We start from the raw sequence: 6,000 nt of genomic DNA on the forward strand, positions 1-6,000 counted from the left end.
ATGGAGTTTCCTGAACAAAAACCACATTCACTGATTCGATGAAGAAATATTTTCCAACATGCTCCTTTGAATTTTGTAATCACTGTGATCAAAATCGATCATCAATTTAACACTATCAGAGCTTGTTCACACCAAATCCAGACCAGATCTGGATGAGTTTCTGCATATGCAATGTGTTTATGATGCGTACTGGTCCTTTTTTTCTACCTAAAATGGGCTTTTAGGTGTAGTCCAGAGCGTTTGCATGTGTTTTGGTGCGTTCCAAAGCAGAAGAAATTGTGCCTGCTGCAGTTTTTCCACATGCACTGGAACTGAACGCTGTGATGTGATCTAGAGCCCAAAATACCATTGGAATACATTGGATGCATTTTTGATGCGTTCTGTAACTGCTCTGCACTTGGTGTGAACAAGCCATTAAAGTGATAATAAAGCCAATTTTTTTTGCATTTCACCTTTAAGGAGACCCTCTTTTGCTGGAGGCTGTTTTAAAAAAAAAAAGTTCTTAATTCCTCGTTTTCTAGTGGGTCCCCACCATGCTCTTCTCCCCGCCCCCTGCACGGGTGCCACCATAGTTCTAATGGAGGCACCCATGCACACTCGTCCCCGCAGCGGCTGTGTGCGTCCATAGACACACACACAGCCGTGTGGCAAGCCACAACCCTTCCTTCTTTGATTGATGGCAGAAGGAGCCTATGGCTCCTTTGCCATCAGTATCCTCCCCCGCAACCCGGAAGTTCGGGGTACGGAGGATCGCTTCGGGACCGGCGGCGGGGACCAGCGCAGCTGAGAGATAAGTGTGGGGGAGACTGGGGTAAAAAAAAAGTGCTGGGCTGTTTTTACCCTAATGCAGAGAATGCATTAAGGTAAAAAACGCCCAGACCTTAATACTACTTTAATGATTAGAACAAATTTTCCGAAATCAATTTGTTCATTCGAAATTCTAACCGTGTATACCCTACTTAATTCTGTTATTTTAGCTTCCAAGACTGAATGAGCACGTAACCCTTAGGCCCCATTCACACTGAGCAACATGTACCTGGAGTGGATTTGCGCGACTTTTCGTGCAACGATCGCACGACCTTCACTATTGGGCTGCATGCAAATGGAGCAAAATCGCGCGACATCCGGGGGAAAAAGGGTCCTGCACAAGCGACGAGCAACAGGCGACATTAAGCTGTAGAATAGAAGAGCTCCATTGAAAATCATTGGACGAGTGAGTTTTTTTGCGAAATCGTGAGGCAATATGCGCGATTTTCGAGCGGAAATGGGGCCTTACACTGCGGGGCAGCCCCTCTGCAAGGGTTAAGATTTAATTTGCCTGGAGTTCTTCTTTAACATTATCCTGATACCTACCTTATTTCAGGTGCAGAGTGTACTCTACATACACGTACGCTGCAGACAGTATACACACACACACAAAAAAAAAAATCCTAACAGAAAAGAGGAGTTTTTTTTGCCACAAGTCTCTTCTACCAAGAGAGATCTACCTACTAGCATTCTTTTTCTAAACTTTCGTCCTACTGTAAAGTCTTGCTCTAAATATTTCAGCTGTACAATTGTTCTTCTGCAGAATGAAAGAAAAAAAAGCTTAAAAACCAGTGGCTGACATCTCAAGGACTGGAGAAATAGTCTCAGTGCTTAGAATTGGCAGTTCTCCAGAGACGTATCCTACAGCCTCAACCCTTTGGCTGGGGAGTGGAAGGGAAGGAAAAGGAGGGGTAGGTGCTTTCTGTGGATCAGCTGCTGCAGCAGCGGAGGGTAGGGCCAAGAAGGAGGACTCAGGAGTCAGTACAGTAGCAGAGGCTGCATGGCAGCGAGTGCCTTGGTGTTTGGTGCTGAAATCATAAGCTGCTTGTGCTCTGCCTGTATGTGATTACATTGTTTCATTGAAGATTTCAAGAGGCTCTTCAGACAGAGTGGACTGTGCATTTTCCAAGTTGCTGGACTGGGATCTCAACTGGAACAAAGAAGTTTCTCTCCTTCTGCTACGCCTTTCTTATCGGGACATCCCTGGAAGGGTGGATTATATGGATAAAGAGTTGGACATAGAAAGGTACATTCATGTTTGCATTATAGATACCTAACTTTAAACAAGGTGTTTCAATTCAATTTTTAAGAAAGCTTGCTGATCTGATTATTAATTGGGATGAATCTGATTATTGCTGATGAATTGATAGTGGTACTTTAAATGTGGGGGGATTAGTGGATTCACTAAACTGACAGGTTCTGTCTTGCTCCACTGCAGTCTGTCTATAGAGCCGCTGCTGCAGCTGTAAACTAGTGTTCTCTGCTCCAACAGGAAATCCTTACCGTATTTAGAGGGAAATCCAAGTCAACACAATACATTTATATACGCTTTCAGGAGTTCATTTTCTGTGTAACAAAGAGCAATCTTTCAGTTCATTGAAACTTTAGTATAAAGGACCCCAATCACACCCATTTACTTTGGCAGGAACTGCATTATATTTAAAATACAAAGCTACTAAATAGAGTACATATTTAGATATTCTTTGGCAGAAACTGCATCCGATGTAAAATACAAATCTACTATACAAATACATATTCAGAGATTTCTGATACTTGTTTACTAAGAAGGACTAAATTGCATTTAGAGTACTGTATGAAGTTGCTGTGGAAGAGAGAGTAAAAGTGAGAGAATAGAAGAGAGAAAAAGAGAAGAGAGAAGAGATAGATCGATAGAGAGAGAAAGGACTGATAGATAGATAGATAGATAGATAGATAGATAGATAGAACAGAGAGAGAGAGATGGATAGAGAGGATATGGTTGATGGGGTAGATAGATAGATAGATAGAATAGGTTGTTAGAGTAGATGGATGGTAGTAGATGGATGGATGGATGTTTGGATAGATAAATAGATAGATAGGGTAGGGTCGATAAATAGATAAATAGATAGGATAGGGTCGATAGATAGATCAATCGATAGATCATAGAATATAAACTCTCTTGCAGATACACAGTATACATATTTGTAACTACAAAGCTTTCTATGTAGATTTGTTTTGGTTTGTGACACTTTTTTGCGCTCACTCTTTTGAAGTGAACACTCAGACGGTGTTTTGTTTGTGTTCTTTCTGTATTGATAATCTGCTGTAATTGGTCCAGTTTCAGTCTGTTATCTTGTTGGCTCCAATAACCCTGAGTCATGTAATCCAAATCTCTTCTGAAGGCTTAGAAGAGCCAGGTAATGATTGCACTTGCATTGTGCAGATTACTACTTCGGGTTTATTGTCTGTGTCTCCAGTGTGTGAAAGGCAGCTTTAAGTTGGCAGAGGTACACTACAGATTATTTGAGTGCACCTTCACGCTGTAGGATGAGGTCATTTCATTTAGAGATTAGCCATGATCTGTTTGACTACAGTTGATGACTGGCAGCTGTCACTTTGGGTTAGTTAGATCTGACTGTGGACATTAGGGACCTACATGCAGGCACAATCCACCTGCTAAAAGAATTGTTCTTTAGTCTTGTTTACATCTGTGCAATTTGTCACACAACACTGTGTGATTATAGGAATCTTATTATTTTATTTATGGGACCCGTTCACACCTATGCGTTGCGTTATTGTATGACTTGGAAAAAGGTGCAGGTTAATTGTTCAATCTACATAGTGCATTTTAGCCCTATATATTTCAATATACTGTACATGTGTTTTTAGAATGTTTTTAGAATGTTTTTGTACATAATAACCTCCTCATTGAAACATCTGTATTGCAACAAATGAAAGTGCTTGAAAAAAGAAGCATGAAGCATGAAAACACATGAAAAATGCATTTCTATGCATTGTAAATGTATATCAAAGGCACATAGAAAATGCACATAAATGCACTACAAAAATGCATTTAAAATGCATGAATATGCAGACGCACAAGTAAGAGCACAGACTTAGCCCCCATTTACATTTATGTCACATGGGAACGCATTGCCTTGTCGCATATGTTCCTACATCATGTGAGATTTGGGTACGACAGTGCTTGGTGTGTTGCAGTGTAATTATTTCTTAATAGAACCCCAACACACCTAACCATTGCACGTGCATTGCTTCACAACACATGATAACTTAGTACCATGCGTTGTGGTGCAACGCAATATGAAAGGGTCATGCACTTTTGTGTAAAAGTAACATGTGTAAAACATATTGCAATGCACATGCGATGTCTCATTGCAGAGGTCTGAACCCAGGCTAAATGTACATGCAGATTACCCCAGCATGCATGTTTCTATCACTGCAGGTGGGAGGGGGTGCTCAGTTAGACACATCTGGTGCTGGTTTAACTCAGGAGAAACAAAAGCGATCCTCCAAAAATATCCAATGCAGCTGACAACTGCGATTGGTCAGTTGTGGGAGTCTGGTACAGTCTATTGGCATCCATACCAGTGATAGGCATTGCTAGTTAGAGCAACAAGCATCTCCTGTTTATGGGTACCAGCATTTTTCAGCATGAAATATCTGGTTTCATGTGGAATGTATATTTCTTTCACAGATACGTATGCCAATGGACAATACTCCTGCAGCACAAGTGGTCCTCTTTTACATTTTAGATGACAGATGGAAATGTTGAGTATCAGTAATGTACTTATGGTCAGACTTCTCATTGAGAATGATGGACAGAAGTACATCAGTGTATTTACCACTACGCTGACTGTGATTGGTCAAGAATGTTACCTTTTCCACCACTGAAGTTATAGATTGTCCATCATGATGGAATGCTTTAGGACAAATAACAAGCTCTACAGACACTAAGACACACTCACTATCTGTTGGAAATGAACCTCCTACATTGCCAGATCCATTACATCACTTGCAGATGCAATGGCCACCTTCATTGGATTACGGGAACATTAAAGTAATTAATAAGAAACTACAAATAAAAATATCCTCAGGTTTTGTTATGACATCACTTACCACAAGGAGCAAGTTTGGCTTCTTTTTTCTTTTAGTTTAGTCATCATCATTAAATCATGATGAGGCATTTACTAAAGAGGATGTCCAAACAATGCAAAATCAAACTCATTATTCAGACTCCTCCATGTGGCTACCAAGGTCAAGGTTAGAGTTACTGCAATGCACTCCTGAGCATATGTCTAGTTCTTTACTGCTTGTGCTTTGGAGTTTCTTTAAATATTACCTTGTTTGGCCAACTCTGTATGTTTAGGGGTAAAGCCTTCCACAATACCTGAATACGTTGATGGTATAGAGTCTCCTGTGGCAGGAAACAAGAGGAAATCTTAAATGGTTAAATTTAAAATAGTTAAAAATGTATTATTAAATATATAGTTAAAAATATATCAGAAGTAACACCTTTGTTTTTGTCTTACCCATCCTTTTCTTTTTATTTTGTATTCCTTCTTCAAGCTTTAAATAATTCTATTGCTCACTGTAACTGAGTTTCCTAGTTTTACAGCTAGTATAGTATCTAATATTTGCACACTAGCAATATGTTTGGTTTGGTTGTGATTGATTTTAATAGCATTAAAGTGGACATTTATCCTGTTTCACTAAAAATTGCATGCAGGCCTTCATTCATTAGATAAACATTTTTACTTTTACTTACAATTATTCTTTTTCCACTTTCTGGTTATGTGAGGTAGCCCTGGTCTCAAAATGCATCCCGGGAAGGTTACATCATCGGTGCCTTCCTGGGAAATCTTATCTGTAAACTGCAAAATCTCAGAGGAAAGGAATTTCCTCCTGAGATGATGTGCAATGTCACGTTTCAAGAGACAGACCCAAAGTTTCAGGAAGTAAAGGAAGATGGATTCATTTGCGCTTAGTAAAAATGGCCATGGTGAGAAGAATGGGAGGGGAGAGACAAATAAGGTATGCAAAATACAAAAAGCCTACAGTTATTTATAAGTATCTGTTTGGTGATCATCATTATTAAACATTTCTAAAGGTGCATTTGTTGTCCTTTTTAAAGAAGAACTTTAAGTTATTTCTTATTAACCGTTGCAGTGGGAATACCGTCCCCCCCCCCACCCC

The sequence above is a fragment of the Nanorana parkeri genome, unplaced genomic scaffold, assembly GCF_000935625.1.
Source record: "Nanorana parkeri isolate BGI_ZX_2015 unplaced genomic scaffold, ASM93562v1 scaffold1277, whole genome shotgun sequence".
In the NCBI taxonomy this organism is placed as follows: Eukaryota; Metazoa; Chordata; class Amphibia; order Anura; family Dicroglossidae; genus Nanorana; species Nanorana parkeri.